Source organism: Panthera tigris, chromosome B4, assembly GCF_018350195.1.
Source record: "Panthera tigris isolate Pti1 chromosome B4, P.tigris_Pti1_mat1.1, whole genome shotgun sequence".
NCBI classification, from domain to species: domain Eukaryota; kingdom Metazoa; phylum Chordata; class Mammalia; order Carnivora; family Felidae; genus Panthera; species Panthera tigris.
In genome coordinates this window covers 11,332,114-11,345,223 of record NC_056666.1, presented here as the reverse complement: position 1 = coordinate 11,345,223, position 13,110 = coordinate 11,332,114, and the positions used below count along the sequence as shown (strand labels likewise).

Below are 13,110 nucleotides of genomic sequence, written 5' to 3'. Positions count from 1 at the left end.
CGGAGCTGTATTTATGCCATGATGATGAATCCATTCACCCGTATACTGGCTATCTCCACTCTGAGGTCACAAGGCAATTCTGTGTGTTCAGAACTCCTTCCCTTTCTCCCACAGACCTGCTCCTGTTGGTTTTCCCAGTAGAGGGCACCATCTTTGACCCAGCTGTCCAAACATGAGCCCTCTTAGCCCTTCTTTCTTGGATGGTCCCAAATCTAGAATGACCCCAAAGAACCAGATCTGACCTACCTCAGCGCGCCTTCTGTCTGTCCCGTCTTCCCATACCCCTGCCAGTTCCCACACCCTCACCTCTCCCCCAGATCCCCTCCATGAATCCAAGAGCAATCTAGCTGGCCTCCTTGACAGCTGCCTTAAACTTCCCAACTACAGCACCAAGGTGGGCTTTCAAATGTACAAAAAGGCTCATCATGTTTCCTCTCCAATTCCCTCACCTTGAAGATAAATTCCAAGCTACGAAGTGTGGCATAAAAAGTCCTGGAAACCACAACTCCCTTTCCAGCATCTTCTCCCACCACTGCCCTATTCTTGCCTGAACCCCCAAACACCCTGTGCTCTTTAATCCTCTGGATAGTAGGACCAGAGTGGGGCCATCTGCTAGGAAGCCCTCCCACCCTTGCTTAGCTGGTAAACTCCTCACCATCCCTCAAGCCTCAGACCATGCACCGCCTCCTCCGTGAAGCCTTCCCTGACTCTCCCAGGAAAACTCAGAGACACCTCAACCATGCCCTTCTGAGGCTCATCTCAGGGACGTTCCCTGCCAGCCTTTCCACACTGCAACACGGATTCTTCTCACCAGCAGAAAGTGGGCTCCTTTTCCCTGGGCTGAGGACTGGCTGTCTTTATACCCCCAGGACCCAGCAGCACAGGCCCAGGCATAAAGTAAGGGCTCTGCATTATCTACTGATTAATTAAACATGAATAAAACAACCTATGCGGGAAGGAAAGAAAACCACTGGCTTCATAATTTCTTGAGGTGAGAACCAGTCTTGGAATCTGATTTAAGCTTATAAAACTTTCCCTTAAGGGGAGAGGTGAGGAGAGGAAAGGTATTCTTGGACCGGAGATCTGTCCCAGATGGAGCACAAGAGATTAAATAAGGAACACATACTTCCCGAATGCCTATGTCATACCCTGGGTGAAGGCTGTGAGTCCCTGTCCACTAAAACGCAAAGCCCTCAAGTGGGGATTCCGGAAAGATGAAGTCACATCTTAAAATACACTCTGTTCCTCAGAATATAAGTTTCTCAAAACCACAACAATTACATCTTATGTACTATTTAGTTGGGATTAGTGCTTGTGGGACAAGCGGCTATTAAAAAAGAAAATAGTGTAAGCTTATGTGAAATCAGCGAATAAATGATGGCTCTGAATATAAACTAGGAGGTCGGTGTGGCTTCCAAACTCCAGGCTTCTTCTCTGAGCTCTTTTATCTTCCAGTCACAGAAGCTTCAGTGGAATAATAAAAGAGTAACTCAGATGCTGTTCGCCTCACTTGGCCCTCCGTCTGACTCTCAGACTTCGAGTTCACTGTGCAAACAAGTTCACAGTCAAGTCTAAGTAGCAAAGGCACCTACCAGCATTGGAACATTACCCCTTTCAATGAACCCTAAAGACTCACGAATGAATGCCATCCTGTTAGGGAAAGGCTTTAAAAGACTACTTTGTAAAAATAAAATAAAATAAAATAAAATACTTCATATTCTGAATGAAAAACCTGCCAACCTACCCATTACCCTGAAATCTGTACTTAAATTTCTAAAGCCATAATATCCATGTGCAAATGACAGATCTTTCCTGACTGATGATGGGGTTACATCCCAAAAAACCCATTCCCAGATGGAAATGTGGTTAAGTTGAAAATGCATTTAATACACTTAACCTACTGATCATCATGGCTTAGCCTGGGCCAGCCTTCAACATGCCCACAACACTCACACCAGCCTCCAGGTGGTCAAAATCCTCTCACACAAAGCCTATCTGATAATAAGGTGTTGACTATTGTCAAGGTCAACACAATGTGTAATGCATCGAGGACTGTCCTGACAGCGAAGAACAACGTGGGTGATGGGGTGCAGAATGGATGTCGCCAGCTGCCTGTGAGCTGCGGCTCACCGTCCCGCATCCGAGAGGGGACCCACCGCATGTCACTAGCCCAGGGCAAGATCCAAGTTCAAAATTCCAACTACGGTTTCTACTGAATGCATACCACATTTGCACTATTGTCAAGTTGAAAAATTGTGGGTCAGGGACAGTCTGTACCTTCAGGTGATTCTCATTATCCACAGGAATCGTGTCCTATAAAATCATAGCGCACACTGGGTTTGCAAATACTGAACTATTGCTCCCAGGGGAAATAACAGCATTGGGCTCCTTTGGGCCTCTGGCCACGTCACTTTTGTCAACCAATCCATACACAACCTTGTTTTATGTGTGTTTCTGTTTAAAGATGCCCTATTTAATATATATTTCTGGTTCATTAACACGAAACACGATCAACAGCACCATAACTCATGTCTGAACAAGCTTGTCTAGCACATGCCTTTGCTCCTGAAGGCACATCCCAGGCTCCTGTCGTTCAGGAAGACAGCAGGACACCTTAGCAGTGTGCTTGGGGGCCGTTCCCAACAGTAAAATCACTAACAAAAAGCACAAAAATGTGAAAAATACGGCACTAAAGAGACCATGAAAAGGACACTTGTTTACAGTGGGATTAGCTGAAACGAGAAGGCAGCACGTGGCCTTGTTCAACCTCAGCAGGGAACATGTGCATTCAGCGACACAAATTTTTCACCGCTCTGCTCATGGCCCTGAATGACTGCAAAGAGCATCTCAACTCTTGTTTTGGGGGGGGGTAACAAATACATTTTACTAAGTAGGTGAATTTGAAAATACAGAAGCTGGGGAGCGCCTGGGTGGCTCAGTCGGTTAAGTGTCCGACTTCAGATCAGGTTAGGATCTCATGGTTTGTGGGTTCAAGCCCCATGTCGGGTTCTGTGCTGACAGCTCAGAGCCTGGAACCTGCTTCAGATTCTGTGTCTCCCTCTCACTCTCTGCCCCTCCCGTGCTCACATTCTGTCTCTGTCTCTTAAAAAAAAAAAAAAAAAAAGGAATAAACAGTAAAAATGTTTTTAAAAAATTAAAAAAAAATACAATACAGAAATCTGGGAATCACAAGAACTGGTTGTAGTTTATGTACTTTGAAAACATGACCCAGACTAGGTTGGGTGTTGTGGGAGGACCCCACAGAACTAAGCCATGGTGTGCTCTTCTTCTTATGGAGAGGCTAGAGATGACCTTCATCTCTTATCCTCCAGAATGTACTGGAAGACAACTCCCTCTCTTTCATGCCAGTGAGCCTAGAAGAGACACCTGTATGGTTGGAGAGCATCCCACTTGACCCCTATGCTGATTCCAACACACCACGCAGAAAAGCATGCTCCCTGCCTTCCAAAAAGGAAGGAAATAATACTAGCCACTTGCCATCCCGTGGATGCAAGCGGGATGCCAATGTGACATATAACTCGGAAACAGTTCCCAAAAGTGCAGAACTCTTCTAACAAGTCCTGGTCCCATATACTTATTTGGCTTTATATCGTTTCTTTGTGCTTACATCTGTTAAACCACAAAAACAGGAATGAACTAATGTTGAACTTCTTACTCAGCAATAAGCAATATTCATCCATGGATACAGAAAACAATGACAAAAACATGAAGGGCTGTATGCAATTCGTTAGAAGGCGTGTTTCCAAGCAAATTTTGTATTCTCCCATTAATGTATTTACCTAAATTTGTAGCAGATTTATGCTTTGTTCAAACGTGTAATAGTAATCACCCACAGTAAGTAAATGCAAGAACTTTTTCATGGTTAGACCCTTACAGCCTAGGAAATTTAATTTAAATGTATATACGTATTTTTGCAAGGACAAAGATAACACCCAAGGATAACGTTCCATGAGGACAGAATATAAATTCAGAAAAAAGAAAAGAGAATGAAGTAGAAATTCCAATGGTTAAAGAAGAGTCAATTCAAGTACTTTTCAAATGGGTGATGATGGGTATCCAGTGTCTGTGGGATTTAGATTCCACTGGTTATATTTAAAAGAATGATGTAAAGTTTTATTTAAAGATGTCGATATTTACAATAAGCTAGAAATAACATCCTTTGCAGCTCTTAAATTACGATGAAAAATGTTAGCTATCAACGCAGAGTGTGTGAGGGGATAGATGTCTTTACAAAACTATTTTAAGGATGAGGTGAGCCAAAGGCAGAAGACAGGCCAGGCCCCTCCAAGGCAAGCTGACCTTTGAGTCCCAGCCCAATGTGGTGGGGCTTAACATTTTACAAGAGAAGCTGGAAATCTGGATTTTTCTATGTACAGTTTACCTTTTTTAAAACATGTTGGTTCAGAAATTTTTTAAACAGCGTGCAGGTCAAACAAAACACAGCTACAGGCCACATTTTTTTTCTACCTTGACTCTGAGCGCTAGCATCTTCTGTCAACTTTTCCACACGGTGATAGGAGAGCCACTCATTCAAAAACATACTCACTGAACACCTCCTGGTGTTCCAGACACTATCCTGGGTCCTGGGGACACAGAGATGGCTGAAACACAACAGTGCCCTCAAGGAAGATGAATGATAGATAACATTTTGCAATCCCATCTGTTACATTCTGTGCTAGTTAGATCCGAGGTGCTGTGGCCATGGAACCTTGGCTTCGGTGGGTCAGGAATGCGTGTTTGGGAAAGCTTCGTGGGGGAGGACGAGGCAGGACCAGATGCATCCTGAAGAATAACCAGCATCCTGAATAACCATGCCGGTGACTGAAGCAAGGCTACCTGGGCAAGGCTCCTTGGAAGATGGCCAACAAGGCAGATAGGAGCACACATCAGAGCAGGATGTCTGACTGCAAAGAACACCCACAGGGAGACAAAAACCAGCCCCACTCCTCATTTTCAGTTCCTCTCTTAAAAACAGGCACATGATGGAAATAAACCATTGAGACAAGATCCAAAAATAATCTTAACTGGGCATAAAAGCTCATATAAAAATTCTTCTCTTAATCACTTCTGGAAGGCAGCTGAAAGGTGCGTACACCCAAACTCGGCTTGCGCAGCAATCAACTTAATCTGTTTCTTTGAAAGATTAATTAAAACTGAGATTACCGATGGCGGCAGATGAGCTGGGTCAGCCGATGGGGCACGGTTAAGAGGAGAGAGAAATTGTCTTAAGATCACACAAACACAGCTGCAGGCCAAACGCGGAGATGTGACGGAAAACCTGCTTCTTCCCGGGCCCTGTAATTCCATTCCTGGGGATGACGCTAGAGTTAAAAGCCCGAATCCCAGGAACGGCAGGCAGCGGGACTCCAATGTGCCAAGCAAGCAGCCCGGCCTGTGGGGAGCCTAAGGAGGCCTTGAACTTCTGAGTCAAGTCAGCAACAGCTGCAGAAGACCAGGCCCAGCCCAGAGGGACCAGCCAAGGGAGCAAGGAGCATGAACACAACTGCTGCTCAGAACTCCAGCAAGTTTTCAAGGGCTCGTTTGACACAATGTCAAGGATCTGCTCAAGTCAGGCCTTGATGAGAAGCAGAGGTGATTAGAAACCACCAAAACTGTGAGAAGACACCATCCACATAGCCCTTCCCCCACAGGGAGCCTCTCAAAAAAGGTGTTTTCTCCGACAGAGAGCTGCTCTTATTTTTCCCCCACTGGCAGCAGAGAAGGAGACAAAGCAGGAAATGCTTATAGAAATCCTGGTTTGGGGACCTAGGATTTGAAAACCCTGTCATTGGATGTGAGCTTTGACACTGAAGGCCCTCGGTTCCAGCGGGGGCCTTCTCTGTCTTTTCCTCTGCAGGGCTCTCTGTGCTATCCAGCCGCATCCTCGTCACCACGGCAACACCCGCGCTCGCTGCCACCATGACTGAGCAGATGACACTTTGTGGCACCCTCAAGGGCCACCATGACTGGGTGACTCAGATGGCCACCACTCCCCAGTTCCTGGACATGATACTGTCCACCTCTTGAGAAAAGACCATCATCAAGTGGGCAGGGATAAGTCCAACGATGGCACCCCACAGCATGCTCTTCGGGGTCACTCCTGCTCTGTCAGTGATGTGGTCATCTCCTCAGGTGGCCAGTTTGCCCTCTCAGGCTCCTGGGACGGAGTGCTCTGTCTTTGGGATCTCACAATGGGTACCACCACACGCAGATCCACAGGACATACCAAGGATGTGCTGAGCATGGCTTTCTCCTCCCACAACCACCAAACTGTCTCTGGCTCCTGAGATAAAACCATCAAGCTGCGGAAGACCCTGAGTGTATGCAACTACACTGTCCAGAATGAGAGCCATTGTGTCTTCTTGTCACCCAATAGCAGCAATCCCATCACTGTCTCCTATGGCTGAGACAAGTTGGTCAAGGTATGGAACCTGGCAAACTACAAGCTGAAGACCAAGCCACACGGGCTACCTGAACACGGTGACTGTCTCTCCAGATGGATCCCTCTGTGCTTCCGGAGGGGACGATGGCCAGGCCATGCTGTGGACCTCAACAAAGGCAGGCACCTTCGTATACTAGATGGTGGGGTCATCATCAGTGCCCTAACTGATACTGGCTCTGTGCTGCCACGCGCCCCAGCCTCCAGATCTGGGACTTGGAAGGCAAGATCACTGTAGATGAACTGAAGCAGGAAGTTATCAGTACCAGCAGCAAGGCACAGCCACCCCAGTGTACCTCTCTGGCCTGGTCTGCTGATGGCCCGACGCTGTTTGCTGGCTACACGCACAACCCGGTGCTAGCTGATGGTAGGTGACCATCAGCACCCGCTAGAAATACACGGCAGAGTTTTAGAAAGAAAATATTGGTTTGCGGAAGGAAGGAAGGAAGGAAGGAAGGAAGGAAGGAAGGAAGGAAGGAAGGAAGGAAAAGGAAAATCCTCCATAGCCCTCACCAGAAAAATAATAACTTGGGCAATAGTTCCCAAAGTTCTTAAACCCACAGGAGGAACAGAGGAAGACGATGAAGACAGAGTCAGAATGAGGGGACAGCAGCAGTGGAGGAGGAGCGCCTGGAGAGGCAGAGCCCCTGGGGCTGTGGTGCTGGCCTCCTATAGAGGCTATAGATCCTCTGGGGCTATAGATCAAAGTCCACTGGGGCCTCCATCTAAGGAGCCTGGAAGGCGGGCTCTTTAGTGAGCCCTCCCCAAATGCAACAGAACATTCCCGACTGCACCTGACACGGAGCCCTGGACTCCAGCCCAGTCCTGATGGCCCCTGCCAGCCACTGGCCCTCCCCGCATCTTTCTCCCCACGTGTGCGCAGAGGAGGCGGGGCCAGAATTTCATGAGCAGATAGTCTCTTCCGTCATCCTCTCTTGAACAAGTTCTCCTTCTCCTGGGTCAGCAATTCCCATCCAATTTTGTGTAAAAGCCCTCATGACAAATCTCATTCTAGATGCTTCTAATGTGTGGATTACGTATCCAATGGAAACGTAACCATTTTAGGAAGGGAAGAGAGTCAGGATTCAGGGAGAGACACTAAAATCTGAATTCTCAAATGTACCAGTAACACCAAAGTAGTGGTTAAGAGAACAGATCCTAGAGCCAGCCTTGATGGTCTCATGTGTAAAATGGGAATAATCATCATAGCCTGCCTTATGGGGTAGTCATGAAGAGTAAACATGTGAGCTATAAAGCAGTTAGAACACAAATGTGACACAAAGCATTGTGTTTAAATAAAACTCTATAACCATTGTATGTACCATCAAGAAGTAACCCCCAGTTACACCCAAGTCAGACTGGAGGGGCACTGTGCTATAGCCAATGGGAAGCTTGCCCAAGGCAATGCCAACACGAGCCTCGCTTCTCCCACCTCTCAGGTGAGACCGCCACTAGGCACCAAGGAGGCTCCCCCACCCCACCCCCTGCTCTGCTCCCACCACCACACGAGCTCAGCCCTCCCGTGGGGACCATCACACCAACCTCCCAGCTCTCCTCCCAAGAGCTCTTTTCCCCAATCCCCCCACCCAAGACACTGAGGTTGGCTTCTAATATTCTAACTTTAGATTATACTCCAGTAGCTTATATCATCAGCTAAAATTAAAAACACTTTTTCCTGGCCTTCAAAACTCATCATGATCTGGGGCACCTGGGTGGTTCAGTTGGTTCAGCCACCGACTCTTGATTTCAGCTCAGGTCATGATCTCACAATTAATGGGAATGAGCCCCTCATCGGCTCCATACTGCCAGTGCAGAGCCTGCTTGGGATTCTCTCTCTCTGCCCCTCCCCTACTTGTGCTTGTTCTCTCTCTCAAAATAAAATAAATAAACCTTTAAAAAAAAAAAAAACTAACCGTGATCTGACCCCCTACCTACCTTTAAGGTTTGTTTGTTTTTTATTTTTTAGTGTTTATTTATTCTTGAGAGAGGGAGAGCAAGTGAGCAGGGAAGGGGCAGAAAGAGAGAAAGACAGAGGATCCAAAGTGGGGTCTGTGCTGACAGCAGAGAGCCCCATGCAGGGCTCGAACCCACAGTGAGGTCATGACCTGAGGTAAAGTCGGATGCCCAACCAACTGAGCCACCCAGGCACCCCTCCTTTACCCACCTCTGTAACCTTATTTCCTACTGGCTCCTTCTTGTATCCTTCATGACCAGCAAACTGAACCCCACCCTTGACATCCACCCTGCCATCTCCCTCCGCAATGCCTTCGGCCTGGCATGTTCATCTGGCCTGTGGTTACCACTTCCCAAGTGGGACATCCCCCCACGCTTCAAGGTTGGGCTCATGTTCTAACATTTCCACCATGTCTCCCCAACCAGGCAGAATTACTATCTCTACTTCTGAACGCAAAGAACATTCATCTCTGCCCAGGGAAGGCAGAGGACTGTCTGGTCAGGAAAGGGAGTCTCAGCTCCGCCATGCACTGGCTGAATGTCTCTGGGTCAGAAAATTAAGATCTCTGAACCTATCTCACTGTGGTTATACAGATAAATGGGGATAATATATGCAAAAGGCTTGGATCAAGTTCTCTTTATCTGCCCTCTCTCATGGAATTTATTACTTCTCTAAATTTTATTAGAGTTATTAGGCTGGTAAGTTTTCTTCTTCACGACACTGTAAATTCCTTAAGTGCATATTTTTGTGTTTCTCAAAGAACCTAGCACAAGGCCTTACACTTAGTAAGAGCTAAATTGACAATTTATCAAATGAAGAAAGAGAAGGACAGGATATTTTATACTTACTGTTTATATTATTTTTAATCATTCCTCATTTTCACTTATATTGTTAATGACAGTAACTATCCCATAAATTTCATACAGGTATCCAGATGGTTCTGAGGGGAAAACTGTATTCTGAGTCCTCAATGATTCAATTCCACTCACTCAAGTTTATCTATTTTCTACTGGTCCCTTCATGTACCTTACTACCAGGAAACACTGTACTCAACACTATGTGACCTATAGAAAGACAAGTCCTCTTCCCAAATTTCCCCACTGGCATTGTAAGGACGTTTTAACAGGCCTTATAAATTTAACCAACTGGGTTGTTTTGTTTTTCTTCAAAAAAAAAAAAAATTTGAAAATCAACATCCTGAAAAGGAATATTTTATTCATGCCAGTTTAAGTAGTGACAGGAAAATATTCAGTACTCAAAATGGAATGAAAAGAAAAAAAAAAAAAAACGGTCAGCATGAATTTCCAAAAGCATCTGGAAAATTGGCAAAAGATTTAAGAATGTAAAAAGCAACCGGCGATCCCAGCTGGGGTGAAGTTGCCTTCATATTATATGGAATACCAACCATAAGACAGCTTTGGGAATTTCCAAAGACAGTACTCTGGAAAGCTCCTTTACACAGTGATTCCCACTTAATCCAAAGAAAGCACACTGCAACTTGTCCCCGGCACCCCAACAGGATTTAAAGTATTCAACTTTGTATGGAGAACAACATGAATCCAGGTAGAAATCTGACTTAAAACGGAAGGTAAATATTCCCCCTTATATCCCTACATATACCACGACCAGAGAAAAGGGTCTCCTCTCTCTTAGCAGAAGAGAGTGGGAGCTCGACACATCAGCTCTAGAGCTGGCCAAAACTGAACTTGAACCCCACACACCCCCATTCAGTGGCACACTTTGAGTACATTAGTGACCCCAAACTGAATGCCATCAATGTGACTCACAAAGTCAAGATAAAGTACAGACAGCATTCCGTATTTCATGCACAATGGACCTGACATAGTGGGCCAGAAGGATCGGAATGGAGAAGGATCTGAATGTGGTGGGCCAGAAGGATACCCCTGTGGGGATAAATGGACCTGTATCTTAGACCAAGATCAGCAACTCATTAAGTGTGTGGCCTTGGGCAAGTCCCTCCAACCCTCTGGGCTTCTAGGTCCTAATGTGTCATTTTCACATCAGACTCGATGCTCCAGCTCTCGTAACACCAGCATAAAAGAACTGAGAGAAGGAAAACAGTTTCAGAAATGCCCCCAGAGGCCATTCTGTGACCTGGCTTTGCTCTCTTATATGGATTTTGCTCTTGCCTCTTGGGTCCCAATGTGTCCCTAACTAGTTATATGGGGCTGAGCAACATGCTTAACCCTTCTCTGCTAGGTTTTTTTGTTTGGTTGGTTGGTTTTTTTGTCTCTGTAAAACATGAGGATAATCTGTATATATCCAAGTCCTTCTAGTTCTAGCATTCCACCTATCAGAGGAATTTCTTCCACTAGGGAGTAAATAAATCAGAGACTAAACCACTTTATAGTGTGTCAGCCCCTTGGTGCAAATCGCCAGCAAAACGACGACAAAAATTCTGCATCAGCTTTGAAAATGAACAGACCACACAGAACAAGTGCTTTACAAAAGGTCAAGTATAGGATAAACATTACAAATTCATTCCTTCAGAGCAGCCAGAGCAGTGGATTGGTCACACTCATGACTCAAAAGGAAATTCCATCCAGGACCACCAGCCACCTCCCAAAGTTAGTCACCCTGCACAGCGGGGGCCAGGAAGGGGGGTGGGGGGGAGGGCATCCCATGGCCAGCACAAAAATGACCTATAGGGAAGGTGACCTTTTCACTGGGGCTCTGGGAGATCTACTAAAGGTACTTACACTGAATTCACCCCCACTCCCTTGGTTGAAATCCATATGGAAGTCACCAAAAAAAACCAAAAAACAAAAAACAAATCAGAAGACCATAGGTGACAATCCAAAGCCACAGATTTTGTGACCACTTTGTTCTCAGCCTCTTCCCCAAGAAGGAAGGGGCTTCAGACCGGTAACAGTTGACAAGGACACCAGGGTCAAGAGAGACCGTTTCTTTATAAATAAAATTTTCAAACTCATGGACATTAACACTCACCCGAAATAACTGGACAAGAGCCAGCCAGGAAAGGGCACGTTACTAAAACTGGCCCTCTGGCCTCCAAGAGGCTCAGCAGAATTATTCTTGCTGTGAGGAGAGGAGGAAGGAAGGGCTGGTTATATTGTGCCAACGTGCCGGGAGGCACATAACTAGGTCACGTTCCCACTCGGGCCTGCCTGCTGCAGGCGGGCATCTCGGTGGTGGCCGGTCCCACACCCCCTCTCATGCCCAGCATCTCTCAAGAGGCCTGAGGGAGGCACCTCTGGCCACACCCCCCACGGGGAGCAGGGCCGGGATGTTTCCATAGCACATGACATCCGAAGGAGCCTGTCCCAAGAGCAGTGGTCTAGCACACATCCTGGGCTTGCAACGGCATGAAATACACACCCACAACGCACTACAACAGCCTCCCGTCCACCCAAACCCTTCAACTCACTCGAGACCACACACAGTCCTTATCTCAGGAGCTGGTGCAGGGAGTCACCCAGAACCTGGACAACAAGCCCCTTGTCTAACCCGACGTGCCTGCGTCTTCCAGGTCCTGTGGAGTGAAACCCTCTCCAGGGCAGTACAGGTGCATCTCCGGCAGCTCCCTGGGATGTAAATCATGTAGCTTTAAGGAAAATATCCTTCACATCTGTAATCGCAAGCCTTACCTTTCTCCAAGGCTCAGAAAGCATTTTCCTCCAAACACAGAGCTTGTAGAACAACGTGATGTGATTCGGGAGCTTAGTATCACACTCACACTCATGCCATATCTCGAGACTTCCTCGGGCGGTGATGCTTTTCTTTTCAGAGCAGACAAACCTCCACGTTGGCACAGTTTATCTGAAAAACTGTTGGAGCCTCCAGCCCCAGGCGATCACAGAGCTGTTTATGAATACCTCGGGGGACTCACAACTGTGCCTTTTTTACAATTTGTTAATTTAAGAGGCACATTAGAGGAGAGGTGCTCTTAGCCAATCGGAAGCTCTCCTTGTACCTGTCTCTTAACAGCACACAACAGAGACACCAATACTGAGAGCGCCAAAGCATGTCCTGGGGACAGCAGGCACACCAGCACATTCCAGGGCTTGCTTCTTCTCTGCTTTTAACCAGTTTTACTTGACGCCGTTTACTTGCACGCATAGGATTTAGAAGCTGGAGTCTGAGGGGAAAAGCTGAAGGCAAGAAAACTGTGAGTTCGAGGCTAACTCAGGTAAAATTCTACAGATACAAAGGCTTAGAAGTCTCTTCCTCCCAAAGCAGAGGGAAAAAACCACCCAGTGCCCCAAAACAGTCTCCCAAAATATCCCTGAAGGAGCCACTGGATACAGACATCACCGGAGAGTGGACATCTCCTGAGAATCATCGCTTTAGGTATCGCCTGAAGCCACGCACGGAACACTAGCTGCACAAGAGATGCTAAGTGGCAGGTGCCTGTATCAGGGGAGAAACATCTGAGGTTTCTTCCCTGCCCCAAGAGGCTCCATTTCCTCGCTGTTTACTCATGAGAGCAACTTGCTACAGGAGGCAGGGGTGGGGGGAGGGCAAGGCAAGGGAAACAGAAGTATTATGTCCCAATTTTTAGAAATGAGTAAAATCTTTCAGAACATTCCAAAACATGCAGCTACTATTAATTGAGCAATTACTATGACATGGTAAGATACATACATATAACTTTTAGTAACAGCTTACAATGTCTAACATACATATTTTTAAGCTCTCAGTGAAAGTTCACTAT

At 46.5% G+C, this 13,110-nt stretch overlaps 1 protein-coding gene and 1 pseudogene across 4 annotated transcripts in view; one reads left to right on the top strand and one right to left on the bottom strand.

Moving 5' to 3' along the window:
• CAMK1D (calcium/calmodulin dependent protein kinase ID) overlaps positions 1–13,110 on the bottom strand; it is a 500,855-nt gene that overhangs the window by 387,278 nt on the left and 100,467 nt on the right. The gene's annotated exons all lie outside the window — the stretch shown is intronic.
• LOC122240218 lies at positions 3,184–7,125 on the top strand (annotated as a pseudogene).